We start from the raw sequence: 19,459 nt of genomic DNA, 5'->3' as shown, positions 1-19,459 counted from the left end.
TAACTTATGACCTCACCCCTCGAACTGAACTGAAAACCTAAGATTTAACATCGGACGATCACAACCATCGAATCAGGACTGACCTAAAATATTAATTTGTATCATCTTTGCTTCATTTTATTATGAAAATGCTTAGTAGAATAGAGAGGGATCTATCCGCTTTCCAGAATCTTAGAGGGTCCTGATGCTGCTCGACCATTTGATGACTGCAAACCCTTCTTAAAGTCTATGGACTATGATAGATGCTTGCATGTTTTTGGTCCTTTGCCGATCTTTGGGACTATAGCGTGCTGAGCAGAGAACTTTGAGATTTGGCCTGCTTTTGGACGATTGACTGAAAATTTGATTATGCAGAGCCAATGAATTAGAGGACTCCAAATAGACAGATTAGGTAAATATGACGTTCTGCGTTTTACTAAAATTTTGATAAACTTTCCAATACTTTGATGAGACAAAAGTGATTTTAAATCATTATGAAATTTTAGATAAACAATTATTGATTAACGAGAATCTATGAGTCATGAGTTTTATTTAAGGGACAGATTCCGAAGTCTTAAAATGTGTTTTAGGTGGTTCTAAATCACCATCAACCAATCCAACTAATTTGGTCCGATCGACCGAAGTGGGAGGAGTGCCTTGATGTTTTGGGATTGAGGATCTGTAGGTGAAAGGGCGCTAATGTATATTTTGTAAATTACGTTTCCTTCCCTATAGGTTATAAGGTGTTCCCCTCACATGTCTGCCGCTTGAATCACTCATCCCTCCTGTGTGTGCAGACTTGTGTGGAAGTGACGTGTGAGTGTTGGTGTTATGGGCCCCACCAATGACTGCATGTGTGAATGAGTTAGTGTGACGTCGGCTCTGTGCTGCGGGGAGGATACCGGTACGGATTATTACCCCGTTGCTAGGGTTTTGCGCTGGATCAGTTTTTCTGGTAGCAAGATGGTTTTTATTGTTTTGGTTTGGTGATTATTGCTTGTAAATTGCTTATTGATTATTGATTGTGGGAAAGTATCGGTTTATGTATTAACACTCTATGTTGAGTCGTGTCGAGTTCTATGTTTGACGGCTTCTGGGATGTAGGAAGTCGGAAGTTTGTAACGGTTCCGTAGTAGAGCAGAGGTAAGCGCTGCTCTCGGGAAAGACGGAATTGTTGTTGCCCTGTAGGTACACGGGGAAAACGTGTGACGATTGAAGTTGCACGGCGCATTGTCTGGGTTCGATTCGGTAACATTGTCGTGTGTTGCCATTAGGGACATTTTCTGTATGAGAGAAGTGTACGATAGCGAAGGTCACCTGTGAAATTTTGGTCTTAGGTACCAGGAGTCCAAAAGGCACTCTGATTACGCTTATCACTGGAAAGGTAATAGGTGTTCTCTAAGCTTGCTAGAAGGATAAAGTAGAGGGAAGTGCTACTTTATAAACGAATGTCATAATTCTGTAGTAGGGCAGACTGTTCGCTGTTCTCGGGAAAGACAGAATTCTGTGTGAATGAACTACATTTTCCATATAAAACTGTGTGAATGAAATAGCATTCAGGTTAATTGTGAAACTCTGGTTTTATTTCTCAGGAGCATTGGGTCTCCAACTAGGTGTCTAAATTCTGTAGAAACGGTTAGCTGATGCTTGTTAGAAGGGTGAAGTAGAGGGATGTGCTACTTTATCAACAAAAATAATGATTCCGTAGTAGGGCAGAGGTAAGCGCTGCTCTCGGGAAAGACGGAATTCTTGTGAAAAAGGTCATTAACTATTCTTTTGTTAGCGAAACAGATAATGGTGGCGTTTTTATGTCGTTACTAACAGATTTGTAAGTTAAAAGAGCGTAAGGAGCTGACCGAGAAAATTTTGTAAAGGAGGGGTCAGCAGAAGCAGGAATAGCGAGAAAAGCTGACATCAGAAAGACCGCTCTGGGATTGGCTAGTCAGTAAGAAACATAGACGCTCCTGATTGGTGCGTTAGTGTATGCCGCGCTAGGAGTGGAGAATTACAGGGTGACGTAGACGCTGCTGATTGGTGCGTTAGTGTGAGTCACGCTACGATTAGTTAAAACAACAGAATAGTCGTAGGGAAAATCTAGCGATACACGGAAGACAAAATTATGTATTACGATCCACCAGAAAAAGAGAAAAAGTCCTGGTGTGGGAAAATCAAGAGTTTATTTAAAAAGGACAAACCGATTAAGACTAGAGAGGGACTGTTGCTTCCTCCACCGAAATCGCCCGCATCCTTTATGGTTGCGAAATACGGATATCATACTTGTATTTGGTTGGACAATTGAGCAAAGTATACAAAAGATGATGGAGTTTTGGCATTTCCAGAACATGGTTCATTTAATTTAGCGGTTTTAAGAAATTTGAGAGAGAGAATGATGAATCTAGAACCGAGACCTAGACCAACACAGTTCGAAGCATTGACTGAATGGGAAGATGAGATGCATGATAGGGAACGACAGAGGAGTGGCGGAAGGTATAGATGCACGTTTGGTAGATCACATGGACAGGAGAATCATGATGATAGAATGAGGAAATGGCGAAGTGCAAATATGACTGATGGTTTGTTTCCTGTGAGACATGCTGAAGAAGTTAGCGGAAGAAAATGTACAGAAAAGAGACATAATATAGAATCAGGAGGGTATGGAGTGCATGAATCAGAGGATGATGTTCTTGACGACATGTTTTATAAAAATCCACCCCGTATCAACCAGATTCTGATATGTTGACACCAAGTGCCCCAATGAGAGAGACTTTGCGAAACATAAAAGTTGAACCAGTAACCCAAGAGTTAGGGAGAAATAATTATTTCAGAGAAATAGAGAGGAAACAGGATGGTAAAATGAGCAATGAAAATTCGACAGAATTAGCGAAAACCACTTTAGAGTAAACTGAAAAGATTAGGGAATTGACTAAAAACTTAGAAGCCATGACTGTTCCTGTAACTATAGGTCCTGTAATGCCTATTTTTGATAAACAGAAAGATAATGAACATGGTCTAACGGTCCCTTATAACAGTAATAAACAGACCGAGAGGCCAAGGATAAATTCAGACGAGAACCCATGGAGACAAACAGTAAGTACATCAGAACAGAGTACGCCTAAAAATTTAACAGCAAATCCAGGTTTAGTGGAAAGACTGATAATGACTACAGATTCTGTATCAGAAACTTCAAGAGACCCAGAACGAGGTAATGAGGAGAAACCAGTAGGTCCTACTTCAGAAGAATTAAGCGAATGGCTAAGGAGCTTAAGGAGAAAAGACAGAGAATCCCAATCTATAGATGTGGCCAAGCTAAGGATGGTTTTGGAAGAATTAATAGTAGGGACTATCCCCACAAAAAGCTGAAAATCTATCAGGATGAACAATTACTATTTCTATGTAAAAGCATAACATGGAGAGCAAAGAGTCTACATGAAAGACTAGAAGAAGTGGCAAATGAAATGGGTATAGATATGGAAAGAGTAAAAGCCTTACAAAAACTCTACAGAGTAGATTTTTCTGAAAAAGATATTGAAAATTTGAACACCACAGGAAGAATAACTCAGATTAAAGACAATCATATTGTTGAGGAAATGGGGAGATGTAGATAAATGGAAAAGTAGGTGGTTTAGAAAACGAAATGATGCTTCAGATAAAACATTTGCAGCTTTCCCTGTAAGAGAAAAAGAAAAGGTAGTGACAAAATGTCCCATGAGAGAAATTCCAGGAGGAGGATATGTACATGTTCCTTGGACTAGGCAAGATATTTTGTCATTTACAAATGATTTCCCTCAACTACGCGAAAAGCCAGTAGAGTGGTATAGGCAAGTGGTTAGGTTTGTAAAATTATCGAAAGTTTTGTGGATTGATCTAAATAGTCTATTTGACATAATAGTACCAGCAGATCTATGGACAGAGTGCAAGCTGATGATATATTGGCCTACACAGGAATACTCTAGGGATCCAAAGACAGGAGCCCCTGACCCGGAAGTTATGAAAAAATATGAGCAAGTAATTGTTTTCCTGAAAAACAAGGTACCCCCTAAAGAGACTGATTGGGTAAAAATAGACCGAACTCATCAGGGAACTAAGGAGTCGGTGCGTGCATACTACAAAAGGTTAATCCTTGCCTTTAAACAGTTAAGTGGTGATGAAAATTTGAGTGAGAAGGATTTAAGTCATTTTGTATACAGATTTGTATATGGTCTACGTCCTGAAATTAGTGAGATGATTAAACAGCATACAGTTGATTGGCAAAATAAGAAAATAGATGAAGTACTAAGACATGCAAAATATTTTAGTGATGAAATTGAGGCCAAGCAGCATAAATTAAAAGAAAAGGCTATGTGGGCAGAGGTAAAAGTGGCAGAAAGACAGGAAGCTCAGTTGATTGAACAAGCAAATAGTGCAGGACCAAAACCTAAATTTAATGCTGGAAAAGGAAAGGAACAATTCAATATAGAAGAAGCCAAAAAGAAATGGCCATGTCATAATTGCGGAAGAATAGGGCACTGGAAATCCGAGTGTAAATTTCCCCCTAATACTAATAATGATAATGCATCATTGAATCCACAGGTGCAGAAAGAGGTGAGTGGTCAACCGCAGCAACAGCAGCAGGTCGTTACCCAACAGAATCAGGTGCCAAAACCGCCTTTTCCACAGAACGTAAATTCACAGAAATACAGCAATGAGACAGGATTCTACAACGAAGAATAGGTAACTAAGCTGCAGCGCGCTAGCGCTGTTTCGCAGTGTTGGCTACAACGCGATGAGTGAGTCAGAAGAAGGTTATTGACGGTGCCCAAGGGAGGAAGAAGAGTGCGTACTTGGCGCAACTCTAGAAGTAAACCAGACAGACCCTTTTGTGGATGGAAAGGAAAATGATGAAAATATTACTTTCCTAGTAGATACTGGCGCTACTCGATCAACTGTTAGGTCAGCTGATGTAAGAATCTTCCTCTCTCGGACTAAACAATCCAAGTGGTTGGAGTATCCAACAGACAGATTAAAACTTATCTCACAGAACCAATAAAAGTTAATATAGGGAAATTTTCGGAAATGCACCGCTTTGTCGTGTGTGATTCAAGTCCTGTACATTTTTTAGGCAGAGACTTACTGTGCAAGATGAATTGCACCATATTTTGTACCCTTGATGGTATAGCATTTGAGAACCCTGATGAAGACGTACTGTATAAAATGACTATGGCTAATATGGAAACTGAGATTACTGAAGCCTTTGCTGTATTCAACCCTGACAAACTACCAATAGAATTGAAACAGACAGTAAAAGCAGAAGTCTGGGATTTCACAGGAGAAGATGTAGGATTAATGAAAAATGTAGATCCCGTAAAAATAACAGTGAAGGAAGGAATAAGCTATCCAAATGTTCCTCAATATAAATTGACACCCGAGATAATTGAAGGAGTTCCTCCTATAATTGAGAAAATGGTTAAACAAGGTATTTTGAGAGAAATAATGAGTAGCCCATGTAATTCACCAATTATGGGACTGAAAAAGCCTAATGGAAAGTTCAGGATAGTACAAGATTTGAGAAAGATAAACAAAATTGTTGTGTCACGTTGTCCTATTGTACCAAATCCATCTGTAATTTTGTATCAGATTCCCCATGATGCAGAATGGTATACAGTGATTGATCTATGCCATGCTTTCTTTTCCATCCCGTTGCACCATGATAGCCAACAAATGTTTGCGTTCCGTTTCGGCGAACGTATTTTGGCTTGGTGCCGAATCCCACAGGGGTATACAGAAAGCCCCTCGATTTTTAATCAGATATTGAAAAAGTCCTTGGAAGACTTAGGAGATGCCCGAGAATTCAGTGTTAGTTCAATATATTGATGACCTACTTGTGGCATCAAAGACTCGAGAAGCCTGTGTAATGGACACCATAGCATTGCTAAATCATTTGGCAGATGGAGGACTTAAGGTATCCCCATCGAAATTGCAATTTTGTCAGAAAGAACAATAATATTTAGGCCACAAAATTGAACAAGCATTTGCAATGCAATAGGTCTCGCATCTATAAGAGTTTGAGCTATTGGCATTGTAAAATTACAATGCCTTTTATTTATGTTTTGGTTTTAAAACAAATAAAAGGCATTGTCATTTACAATGTCAGTAGCATAAACTCGCATAAAAGCAGTGTGTGGAGTGCAGCAGTGTGCAGCATGCAGCAGTGTGCGGCGTGCAGCAGTGTCATGCAGCATGCAGCAGTGAGTAATGCAGCAGTGTGCAGCAGTGTGTGGCGTGCAGCAGTGTGCAGCAGTTTGTGGCGTGCAGCAGTGTGTGGCGTGTAGCATTGTGCGGCGTGCAGCAGTGTGTGGCGTGCAGCAGTGTGTGGCGTGCAGCAGTGTGCGGCGTGCAGCAGTGTGCGGCGCGCAGCAGTGTGCGGCGTGCAGCAGTGTGCGGCGTGCAGCAGTGTGTGGCGTGCAGCAGTGTGAGGCGTGCAGCCGAGTGAGGCGTGCAGCAGTGTGAGGCGTGCAGCAGTGTGAGGCGTGCAGCAGTGTGAGGCGTGCAGCAGTGTGAGGCGTGCAGCAGTGTGAGGAGTGCAGCAGTGTGAGGCGTGCAGCAGTGTGAGGCGTGCAGCAGTGTGAGGCGTGCAGCAGTGTTTCGTGTAGCAGTGCGAGGCGTGCAGCAGTGTGCGGCGTGCAGCAGTGTGTAATGCAGCAGTGTGTAATGCAGCAGTGTGCGCAGCAGTGTGTGCCGTGCGGTAGTGTGCGGCGTGCAGCAGTGTGTGGCGTGGTTTGTAAACAACAAGAAAAGCGGACATCAAAGGAAGGGTGGGAGGGAATGAGCATATGGGGTGTGAGTTATAACGAAAGTTAATTGTTGTAAGAGGGGATGCAGGAAGTGAGGCCGAGCGCGCGCTGGCGAAAGCAGTCTGCTGCTTTCAAGTCCGATGCCAGATGCCAGCTTCGCGCTTGAATGCCTCACATGCACTGGCCATAAACCGCATTCCTAAGGTCTTGTGCCCCTTACTAAATCTCTCTGAATGCGTGAGGCGGCGCACGCGCAGGAAGTAGGTGGTGGCAAATGGCATGCGCGTGCTTGTGCGCGTAACTGCCACCCGATCCGCCTGGGAAGCCTTTGGGAGCATTTTCTGAAGCCCCTACATAACTCTCGCTGAGAGATCGCTTACGCGATAGCCAGGCGAGACCTAAAAAGGACTGAGGAAGATAACTACAGACAGAATCAAGATAATAAAAGGAATGAGAGCCCCAATGACGCAAAGAGAAGTGAGAATGTTTCTTGGAATGGTTGAATATTGTCATCAGTGGATAAGTAACTTTTTCCTGATCGCAAAACCTTTGGTACGCCTGAAGAGAAGTGATGTAAAAGACCCCATTGACTTAAATAGGGAAGAATTAGCAGCTTTTAAAAAGTTAAGAGACAGTTTGTGTGAAGCGCCAGCATTAGGAATGCCTGCTTATGAAAAGGAGTTTGTGCTGTACTGCAGTGAGAGGAATGGATGTGCACTCTCGGTACTAATACAGAAACATGGAAAATTGAGAAGACCAATTGCATACTTTTCAGCTATATTAGACCCTGTAGCTGTAGCATTGCTAGGTTGTTTGAAAGCAGTAGCTGCTACTTGTAAGAGTCTGGAACAGAGTGAAGGAATTGTGATGGGATATCCTGTGCGAGTGTTTGTACCTCATGATGTGGCAATCCTTTTAACAAGGAGCCGTACTACGTTCATGACACATAGTCGGCTGACTAAATATGAGAAGGTCATATTCGGTGCAACGAATGTGAGCCTTGCGAGATGCTTGAATGTGAATTCTTCAACGTTACTGCCTGATGCTGAGAATGTAGAAGTCAGAGACGAAGTGGATCATGATTGTTTGGACGTACTCGATTCTTGTACCAAACCACTTCCGGATATAAAAGATGTACCATTGTCAGAAAGTGACTTTGTGATGTTTGTGGACGGGTCATGCTTGAGAACAGACGAAGGAATTCTAAGTGCAGCATATGCAGTATGCACAGTTGCAGCAGTAATGGAAGCATCTTACCTGAAGGGAGTAAAATCAGCCCAGGTTGCTGAACTTGTAGCCTTAACTAGAGCATGCAAGTTGGGAAAGAATGTGAAAGTGACTGTGATAACTGATAGTCAATATGGCTTTGGTGTTATGCATGATTTTGGCATGATATGGCTGCAGAGAGGATTTCTGACTTCAAGTGGAACTCCTATAAAGAATGCTGAAGTGGTTGGGAAGTTGCTGGAGGCGATACAGCTGCCTAAGCAATTGGCCGTTGTGAAGTGTGCTGCCCACGTTCAGACGGGAGATTATGTTGCAGTTGGTAATAAGTATGTCAACGATGTGGATCAATATTGTGCTCGTAATCAAAATTCGATCAACAGGGCGAAAGAGAGGGAAATTGATTCTTGCCCCCTACTGTTTACTAACGTTGTGAATACTTGGGAAGTCAGCAGTTCAATCCTGGAAGGAAAACAGTGGTAAGTCTAGGAACAATAGGTCGAGAAGGAGGGCCTTTCACCAGAATACAGATTGATTTAATTGAAATGCCTCCCTGTAACAGGTTGAGGTATGTCCTAGTGATGGTCTGTTTGTTTTCTAGATGGGTAGAAGCATATCCCACAAGAAGTAGTGATGGAATCACAGTAGCAAAATTGCTTTTGAGGGAATTTATCCCTAGATATCAGATAGATGAAAACATTTTCATAATGAGATCATGAAATTGATTTGTGAAGCATTGAATGTACAACAAAAACTACATTGTGCCTATCGCCCAGAGGCTTCTGGTGTGGTTGAACAAATGAATGGCACCATTAAAAACCAATTGGGAAAAATGTGTTTAGCCACAGGTTTGAAATGGCCTGATATCTTGCCTCTAGTACTCATGACTATTAGATCTATTCCAGATAGGAACACAGGTCTAAGTCCACATGAAATTATCATGGGAAGAGCAATGAGACATGTTTTCATACCAGTCAACAAGCTGTTGCCTATAACTGATGACTTGGTGTTGGATTACTGTAAGGGGCTGGCTGACGCAGTTCATTCTGTGTTTCATCAGGTTGGATAGGATGCCACTACCCTTGAAAAGAAGCAAGCTCGTGATCTGAGCCCAGGAGACTGAGTGAGAATCAAATACACACAAGAAGGAACTGTCTGGTCCCACGTTGGGGAAAACCACGACAAGTGATTTTCACTACAACAACAGATGTGAAGTGTGCTGGAATAAAGAACTGGATTCATGCTAGTCACACATTGAGAATTCCAAATCCAGTGGATAACAAGGAAGGAGAATATTTTGGATAGTCAGAGACTAGTTCTGAATCAGATGCTGAGGAAACAAGAACAAGACAAAACCCTGAAAGGGGGGAATCAGAACCAAATTTGATTGTTGCCCCAGAAAATATTACCTTGAGAAGAAAATTACAAATTTCTGATACCAGCTCAGAATCAGAGACTGAACAAGAACAGGTACATTGGAGAAAAGAGAAAAGCAGTGAAGAGACAATCAAAGAAATTGTTGATAAGGAAGTTCCTGATGAGAAGCTGAGAGAAATTCCACCTGAAATAACAAAAGTAGATGAACAGGTGCCAGATACAGAAAGTGAGGGAAAGATTCTTGCGGAAGACCCCCGAGGAGTTGTAGGGAATTCAAACATCCAGTTAGAAGAAGGGTCAGTTAAGTCAGCAGGAAGATTGTGTGCAAGAACCACGAGGAGGGACAGAAGTAGGGGAAATAAAAGAAGTGGTGGAAAGAAGAACAGTTGAAAGCAAGTTGAAACAGAATCAGAGGAAAGTGATGAAGAGGTACCAGAAGGTAGAGTCTTGAGAAAAAGAGCATGGAGAGCTAAAAAGAATGATAAAGGAAATAAATTGAAAAGACCAGCAAGAGATGAAATGTGGCCAAACAAAATAAAGAGATTGAGATACCGACTGACAAGAGTGAATTCAGCAAGAGCTGAACAGGAGAATGAAGTATCTAGTCAAGAAAAATCGAAAAATGAGAAAATAACTACAGCAGAGGAAAACAAAAGAACGAGAAAGCCTAACCAGAAGTATAAGTTGCCGGAATGGACATATGTGGCCCTGCCTGAAATAAAAGAAGAGGCGGATAGCCAAGAAAATCCAGAGGTGACTGTACCGGAAGTGGTTGAGGAAGACGAAGAATCGGAAATCCTGAGAGTTATCTTGTCCGATATTGGAGAAGAGACGGATGTTCAGGAAGTTCTGTATCAAGATGATGAGAGAAAAGTGAAAGACGATCAAATGCCAAACTTAATAAGACAAAAATGCTGCTAGTGGAAAGACAATAAAATACGGAAAAAGACATAACTGATAGAACCAAGTAGGTGCTTAGAGCCTTGGGTTAGACAAAACTAGTTGTGAAGTAGAAGAGGCTAAGTCAAAAGACACTGATCATTTTTACGAAAATGACAAATACAGAAAGTAGAAAAGCTAAATGTACGTTCCTTAGAAGGTGGTTTAAAATGTGTTGTTGTTGTACAGGATTACTAATGCTTCTATGGAGTGTATTTGCTTTAATGATATCATTTAAAGTTACGCTAGAAACAATAGAAGGACATAGTGAAAATAAAACTAATATAGAGAAGATTCAGAAAGTATATCCAACTAAAATAGATAGAAATTATCTGCATAAAGACAGGTCTATAAATGATTTCTCTAACAATGTATTTTCTAAACTACTCTATGAATATGTAAAGACAATGGATGTGAGGGATTGTTACGTCTGTATGCTGTTACCTGCATCTGTATCGGAGGGAGTGACCTACCATCACCTTCCAGTAACCTATGGAATAACATGTAGTGTGATAGCTAGTCTGTTTTATAAACTAGGGAAATTAGAATATTATTTTTCAGATGTAGATAACATATTTTCACAAGTACCTGCAGTTAACACATTTAATAAAGTAAAGCCTGCAAAGGTGTTAGTTCTTTAGTTTCTAAGAAAAATTCACCTAACATTAGAATATATATTTAGAAATAATCTGACTTGCAGTTTAAAGAAAGAGGAAACGACGTTCTTGGATATGGTTGAAGAAAGGAGATTGAAAATGCAAAAGAAAGTATCTGAGGGAAGAGAGGAAAAGACAGTCTGGGATGTTGAAATGGAAAAACATTTGAAGGGAGAAGCTAGTCCAACTATGGCTTTAGATTGGCCTCAGAAAGGAAAGTTGTGTATTAGAAAGAATCAAACTGCCTATGATAATTACTTTGTAGGTAACAGTGAATGCCATGATACATACCGAATCATGGGTGGATGGGGATTTAAAGGAGGAAATGATTTTTTTTTTTTCAAAACAGACTTTTATTAATTTTCATGTGAAAACAAACACATCCCCGTCGCCCAATGCCTGGACGATAACAAGGATCAAAAAGAAGTATCATCAGCAGTTCAACAATCGTAGCCTAGCTCCATATCTACCATTCCATATGATAGCTACATTACCCTACCGCCCACCATACATGTATCTTCCAATACAACACATTGGAACATCAGTCCCTCCACCCACTCCCCCCTCTTACTCAAAAACATCCCCAATTAAAGGAGGAAATGATACAGTTTTTCCTGGGTTATATTTTATCTGCGGGAACAAGGCATATTACTGGTTGCCAGATCATTGGTATGGCACATGTTATGTAGGTCTGGTTTTCCCAAAGATATTCCACATGGGAAGAGGAGAAGATGGTGTACATAAATTAGGTAGTCTACTAACACGTAGAAAAAGAGAATCTTGGTCAGAAATTGTAGGAGACATTTTTGGAGCATTGATACCAGCAGTGGGAATATCTCTGAATGCACACAAAATTAGGAAATTATCAACAGTAGTGGATCGCTTGTCAACAAGCACCGCTGGAGGATTTTTATTGGTAAATACTGAAATGGGTGCCATGGTAATGCAAAATCGACTTGCCCTTGATATAATATTGGTAAAAGAGGGTGGAGTCTGTGGAATGCTGAAAGTTCAACATTGTTGTACTTACATTCCGGGCGAAAGCAAAGATCTGAAGATCTACATTAAAAATATAACTGAATTGCATGAGGAAATTACACCACTGGAGGTTGAAAGTGTTTGGGAAAATATTGGAAAGAAACTTTCTTCCATTAAAGATTTCTTATTAAACTTAGGTGGTACATTTATAGGTAGAATGCTATTTCCATTAACATGTGTGATTTTTCTAGTATTAATTTTAAGAATAGGATGTTTATGTCATAAAAGCAAGAAAACACAGAAAAAGAGAAAAAGAGAAAATTTTCAAAGAAGACAGAATAAGAAACAAGAGAGGGAATTTGAAGAAGTAGAATTAGAAGAAATGAAAGATAATATGTATAAAACAGCAAGAAGAGAAGAAATTGGGGAAACAGAATTGCGAATTAATCTAAAAGAATTCATTTCGCTTTCATGACAAATTGATACTAAATTTGAATGGTGTGGTGATAAAATCACCAAAGGGGGGATTGATGGAGCGGGTAGTACAACATTTTGTATACCTCCCCCATTTTGCATGAAAATTATTAATTAAATAATCCATTAACTATAATATTATTAAATGAGTTTGCATGTTTATTAATCAACATTATTAATATTCGAATTACACGTGGGATTTGCATTTTGCATGGCAAAATAACCCTTATGACTAAAATCCGTACGCATACTAACAAGTAGTATATGTAGTAATTAGAATACTGCATGATAAATGTTGCTTTTGTAATGTCTTGTAATGTGGCCCGAGAAGAGGACCAAAAGGGTAAAAATAATTGCTTTAAATGTTGCTATACGCTAGATAAATACAAGCACATAGAGGGATTAGTAAGGGGTTAACATTAAATGTATTATTTCTATGTATTAATTACACTTTAGTGTTTGTTTCGCTTAAGTTGGCGTTTGGGCCTAAATCAAAAATGGCCGCTGACGCTACACGACGAAGTGGCCACTGTCCCACGAGGCGCGGGTGTGCTGCGCTTGCGCAAAGAAAATCTCCCAAACCTCGTCATGACCTGTGTACACCATGTACCTGAACAAGGACACAGTGGGAAAACAGCCAAGACCGAGAACAATCGACCTCACAATAAACCGGAACAAGCTGACTTCGAAACTAACTTATGACCTCACCCCTCGAACTTAACTGAAACCCTAAGATTTAGAATCGGACGATCACAACCAGCCAATCACGACTGACCTAAAATATCATCTTTGCTTCATTTTATTATAAAAATCCTTAGTAGAATAGAGAGGGATCTATCCGCTTTCCAGAATCTTAGAGGGTCCTTATGCTGCTCGACCATCTGATGACTGCAAACCCTTCTTAAAGTCTATGGACTATGATAGATGCTTGCATATTTTTGGTCCTTTAGCGTGCTGAGCAGAGAACTTTGAGATTTGGCCTGCTTTTGGACGATTGACTGAAAATGTGATCATGCAGAGCCAATGAATTAGAGGACTCCAAATAGACAGATTAGGTAAATATGATGTTCTGCGTTTTACAAAAATTTTGATAAACTTTCCAATACTTTGATGAGACAAAAGTGAATTTAAATCATTATGAAATTTTAGATTAACGAGAATCTATGAGTCATGAGTTTATTTAAGGGACAGATTCCGAAGTCTTAAAATGTGTTTTAGCTGGTTCTAAATCACCATCAACCAATCCAACTAATTTGGTCCGATCGACCGAAGTGGAAGGAGTGCCTTGATGTTTTGAGATTGAGGATCTGTAGGTGAAAGGGCGTTAATGTATATTTTGTAAATGACTTTTCCTTCCCTATAGGTTATAAGGTGTTCCCCTCACATGTCTGGCGCTTGAATCACTCATCCCTCCTGTGTGTGAAGACCGGTGTGGAAGTGACGTGTGAGTGTTGGTGTTATGGGCCCCACCAATGACTGCATATGTGAATGAGTTAGTGTGACGTTGGGTCTGTGCTGCGGGGAGGATACCGGTACGTGTTATTACCCCGTTGCTAGGGTTTTGCGCTGGATCAGATGAATGTGATTAATTAATTAAATTAATCAAATTTAATTTGCCAATATTTGTCTGTCTGTATTGTATGTAAAAAAAAAAAAAAAAAAAAAGGTGAAAGAAAAAAATGAGTTACAATACTGGAGGAAAAGCTATCATCTTAAGGTTTAACAAAACTGAACACTCAATTTAATGTTTCGTAACTTTAGAAACGTCATGGTCTATTTTTCCGATACTTTTCACTCAGGAAACTGAACATAATTTCTAAATGATAAAGTATCAGAATGCAAAGGGAATTGCTTGCCAAAGCCTCATTTACTCCTCCGAGGATTCAACCATTTGGTCATCTGCAGTAGAACATGGAGCAGATTTATGGGTCTCTAGGAAATGGGTCATAATGAGAACACCTTCTGCTTCAGATGTCAGCTGAGTGAGCGCAGCTAATTACCTTCTACCCGGTGCCATAGAAGCCTTTGTGTGCCGAAGCTTGTGCTTTCATGCAATATGTTGAATGCAGGAGATAAAACAAAAATAAGCCTTAAAGACTGCTCTTCAGTCATACCATAGCAAAAATATCAGTTTCTGTGCTTTTACATAGAATATGGGAGAGGTGGGGAGCAACTCAGCGCGTGTGGGTGCAGTGTGCAGTTCCCTAAATGTGAGCAGTGGAAGAACACAAGTCAGCCAATCAATACGATCATAAAGAGGGATAAACACAAGAAGGCAAATAAATCAAATTAGAAGGAAGCAGCTGAGAGCGACAAAGCCAACAAACAGTATGCAATGGGTGGACGGACAGCAAGTCCACCATAAATTCTCAATAGGTCTTTCGCAAACAGTTTGTACTATTTGGTAGGCTCAACCTAATAATGGACAAGTTTTAGATTGCTAAACACATCAACATTCTTCTGACTGGGGTGTCAACAGGTAAACAAATATAAAACACCCTGCGGAACCTAGAATGCATTATTCTCGCCCGAGGGCCCACAAACAAAATTATTTTATTGCAAGAAAAAAACGTGTCTCGTGTAACAGAAGACAGTGGGGCACGCACAACGTTGGAGTAGGATATACTGAACATCTGCAAAATACATACAATTGACTTGTTTCAATAAAATAGGAGACTTTCGTAAACGCACGGCACAGGATGAAAAAAGTACGTGGATTTTCTTTTACAATTTTGTGGTTGAAGCCATTTTGTTGCAAGCAGGAGTCACAATGAGTAGACCTTATTTAAATAACAAATCTTTTATTATCAATAGCACAATTACTGCCATAAGCCTATCTTTATCTTCAGTAAAATGTACATATAAATACCTTGAAGAAACCTCGGTATATGTAAAATAGGCACCACAACAGACAAGGAGGAGAGCGCGGAGGAGTGGAATGATTGGGAGGAAGTGAAGGGAAGTCACTGCTTGGTGGTAGGGGAGCCGCAGGTGTTGTTACCACGGCCTCTACCCTTATTGTTGTTACCCCTGTATCCTCCTCGAAAATATCCTCTGGAGGAGGTAGTTTGAATGGGACTTTTATATGTTTAAGAGGGATGTTCTGAGCCAGTGGTTTTGGAGCCAGCCCTGTAAAAGGAGCGACGAAAAGAGCCTCTAGGGGAAGACAATTGCAAGGCCCCCATGAACTTGGCAGTCTCAGTATCTTTTTTCATCTTTTCTAAAGATGTATCGACTGTGGGCCCAAAAAGATGCTCTTGGTCGAAATGTTGATTAAGAATAGTGGATTGCACCTCTTGCTTGAATCCGGATATCCGGAGCAAAGCATGCCTGCGTAGTAAAACGCTGGTATTAATAGCACGAGATTCTGTATCAGCCACATCGAGGGCACATTTTATAGATGTGTTGGTTATTAGTTTACCCTCCTGTATAAGGTCATTAGCTTTGTTTTTATATTGCTCAGGAAGATGTTGCATAAGCTTTTCAAGCTCATCATAGTGAGCTCTGTCATATCTGGCTAACAAAGCTTGGGCATTGGCAATCCACCAATGATTTGCAGCCTGTGATTCCTTATCAGGAGGAAGGGCATCGCCTGTGCTCTGTGAATTAGCTCTCTTGCGAGTATTAGACACCACAAGAGAATCTAAAGGGACCTGACCTCTGTGTACACTGGGCCATTGGGAGCTGCCTTATATTTATTGTCCAACCTGTTGTTAAGGATCATGGCTCTGACAGGGTCTTTAAACACTTCTGGTGCATGTTTCAGCATGCCTTTTAGCATTGGCAGGGTGTGTGTGGACTTTTGTGAAGGTGCAAATGTTTCCAATGAAAAGTCTTCCCCTAAGAGATAAGAGTGTAACTGTACTCCGTGATATTGAGCAGCCCTATTAATTAGTTGCGCAAACCCATTATTATAATCTGGTGGTGATGGTCTGGAGAGATAGAGGTCCGGGTCATTGTGTGGATCGGGATCTGTATTACAATCATCCCAAGGATCTGTATAGTGTGGGATGGTATGTGCATCATCATCCTTATCTGGATCTCCATCCCCATCCCCACCAGTATAATCATCTTCATCATCCTGTGGTTGAGGTGAAAATGTATGCTGTGAAGAGTGTGCTGGAGAAATTAACAAATTAGGATCAGCTGTAGAAGGAGAGAGATGTGGAGAAGTATTAGTGCTCATTTCCTTCTGTTTAATGGGTATTCCAGAGTCTTCTGAAGTGTCCAGTTACCTCTTTTTAAGAGGCTTGGTGACAACGTGCCTGGTTTCTGGGTCAATGTGTAGTGTTTTTTGCTTTGGATCCGAAAAATCTGGCACAGACTGTTGTTTGGGTACAATGTCCTTTTTCGGTGCCGAAGGTTTAGGGTCAGAATCTTCTTTTGCCTTTGTTTCTGAAGCTTTCTGCGGGGTCTTAGACTCTTTAGCTTTCGGTATAGGAGTTTGTGGCTCCGAGACCTTTTTCGGCTCCGAAGGTTTTTTCGGCTCCGAATGCTGGTCCTTTGTTTATTTCAACGTCGAGGGCTTCGGCGTCAAGGCTGTTTTTGGTGCCGACAAAGAAGGGTGTGGCACATCTTTAGTTTTGGGCTTCGGTGCCGCAGGTGACTTGTCGGCACCGGGACGGGGTTGGCCCGAGCCGGAAGGTTTTTCTTTCGGTTTCATAGCCGGGCCCGAGGGCGGGGCGTCTGAAATGTTTTGCCAGCGTCGACCTGAGCCAGAGGGCAAAGGTGTTACCGGAGCCTTTTGTTTGGGGTTGGTTAGGAGAGGTGTCTCAGTACTCATGGACCGCTGAGCTGGTGTGACTGCCTCGTCTTGGATGTCGGAGTCGTAGGCTTTGGAGACAGAGATCTCTCCTTTATCAACTTCTTGTTCTGGCTGGACATTGGGATTTGCTCCGAAGATCTCCGGAATCGAGCTGCTTCCGCAGGACATTTTGTGACGCCAAGCCTGACGGTCACGGATGGTTTTCTTCGACCTGAAAGATGCACAGGCCTCGCAGTTCTTGTCTTCGTGCTCCGGGAAAAGGCAGAGATTAAAAACCTGGTGTAAGTCCATGTGAGGGAACTTAGTACCACACCTGGGGCATTGTTTTAGCAGGGGTTCTTTCCATTGACTGCTGGTGCGATCGGCGCGGTTAGGCCCAACGGCCCGCATCGAGGATCTAGGTCGATGATTTTATATTTTTCGAAGATGCACGTTGAAAGGGAAACACGATCGAGACAATACCGTTGAGTGGTGAGGGATTGCGCGTCGAAGGGGGTTCAAGAACGACACCGACCCAGAGAGCAGCAAATCACAAACCCGAACCCGATGGCAGAAAAAAACAATCTGGAGATGGAGTCGATGCCCATGTGCACTATCACCCTAAGGAGGAGTCACGTATCTCGTGACTACAAAAACTTCTTCCCTTCTTCCAAGACAAAAACAAAGTGCAAACATCCGAGCCCAACACCAGATGGCAGTCTATGCACAAGTATATGCTCTAGAGCTCATATGTCTCGAACATACAGTTTTCAAAATACTCAGTCCATTCATTCCATATTAAAAGTGGCTCCTCTTTAGCTGCTACAAACGCTTGAGGAGGGGATAAATACCACACGTTTCTGGAGGCCATAATAATTGGAAAGGTTCCTGAGTAAATTCAACCAAAAAGAACTATTTCCACAGTATCTGAAACGAAGAGCAACCACAACTTTAAGCAAGCGTGCCCATCGCATATATTCCCTACAGGCTTTTTAAAGTGAAATTACTGTTTTACACAAGCGTGTCTGTTGCTAAAAACAAATATACAAGAAATGCCTGCACGTACTATCCCAGGCGTGCGTTGCACTGTCAACTGTTTAAATAATCAATTTCATTGCTACGCATAATGCGCAGGGAATGCTCATGTCTGCCGGTAATTATTCTGTTGTCTTCCCAAAGATAGCTGCCATGCGTCGTTAGATGTAACTTTTTAGAGTTGGTTGAGCTTGTGTACCGGTACACGCATACACGTTCTATCCACAGCCGATGGAGCTTGCTTTAGAAACAGCGTGTGCGCACTGCACACCTCGAGCTGTGGCCGCACAAGCCTGCAAGACTTCCTCGCACTACTCAAAGCAGTTAAACCAACGGTTCAGTTTAAAGTATGTAGGCCCAATAAAAGTTACCTACGCAACATGTAAAGGAGCTGGGTGGTAATCAGGAGTAAAAGAAGCCCTCCAGCCGGCATCTGTGATGTACAAGGCCTTCTTGAAACACGCTTGAAGACAGAGCTCAAAATCATGTATCAGCATAGTGCTTCATCTTGTTTTTCGAAAAGGTGACTAGGGATTGTACCCTAGGGATGGTTGGGAGTAGGCTCCTTCAAAAAGATGAGAAGCTTAGAGTAAGATTTTGCTTCTTTGGTACTGGACAGTGATGTGGAAACATGCAAACGAGAAGAATAGATCTGACATCAGCAGGAGGGTGTGTGGCCAGATGAGGACGATAATGAATATTATCTGGGATTGTGTTCAGGGCCTACACATCAAAAATCCCAGAATATCTCCATAGCTTCCTGCTGCCCGAGAAAAACTGTTGGGAAGGAAGAAGAGGGAAACCAAACTGCTTAATTTGTTACCGTGATCTACTGAAAAGTCCATCCAGGCTAGATGAAGGAACATAACCCCACTCCACCCCCTTATCCCCTATATTCAGTAAAATACTACAAAACAAACTACAGTGAGAACAATAAAGAATCAGTTTTAGTGTTCGTCATGCGAGAGACTAATGATGCTAATCTACAGAGATTAGAATCCTCATCATGGTTTGAGGGTGGGGTAGTACGGAAATGTTGGTTTATCATGCAAGTAAGCTGCCACCTATAATACTCAGAAGCAGGTTTCTATATCTGTTCTGCACACATTTCAGTGCACAGGACTTCAGTACATTTATAAATAAGCATACAGAGAAACAAGACGACTGGAGATTAATACGTATGCCTTGTTTAATTACTTCATTGGACAGCAAGCTTCTACGCATTTGCAATTCACAAAACTGAAGCACGGTGTTTGAAGACGGACTACCACATTGTGTGGTAT

General features: G+C 41.4%; 1 protein-coding gene across 3 annotated transcripts in view; it reads right to left on the bottom strand.

The window, feature by feature from the left end:
- Positions 1-19,459, bottom strand: part of CLCN3 (Cl-/H+ antiporter 3) — an 846,805-nt gene that overhangs the window by 673,413 nt on the left and 153,933 nt on the right. The window lies entirely within an intron of this gene.

The sequence above is a fragment of the Triturus cristatus genome, chromosome 2_2 (genome assembly GCF_964204655.1).
Source record: "Triturus cristatus chromosome 2_2, aTriCri1.1, whole genome shotgun sequence".
NCBI classification, from domain to species: domain Eukaryota; kingdom Metazoa; phylum Chordata; class Amphibia; order Caudata; family Salamandridae; genus Triturus; species Triturus cristatus.
This window is presented reverse-complemented; position numbering and strand designations above follow the sequence as displayed.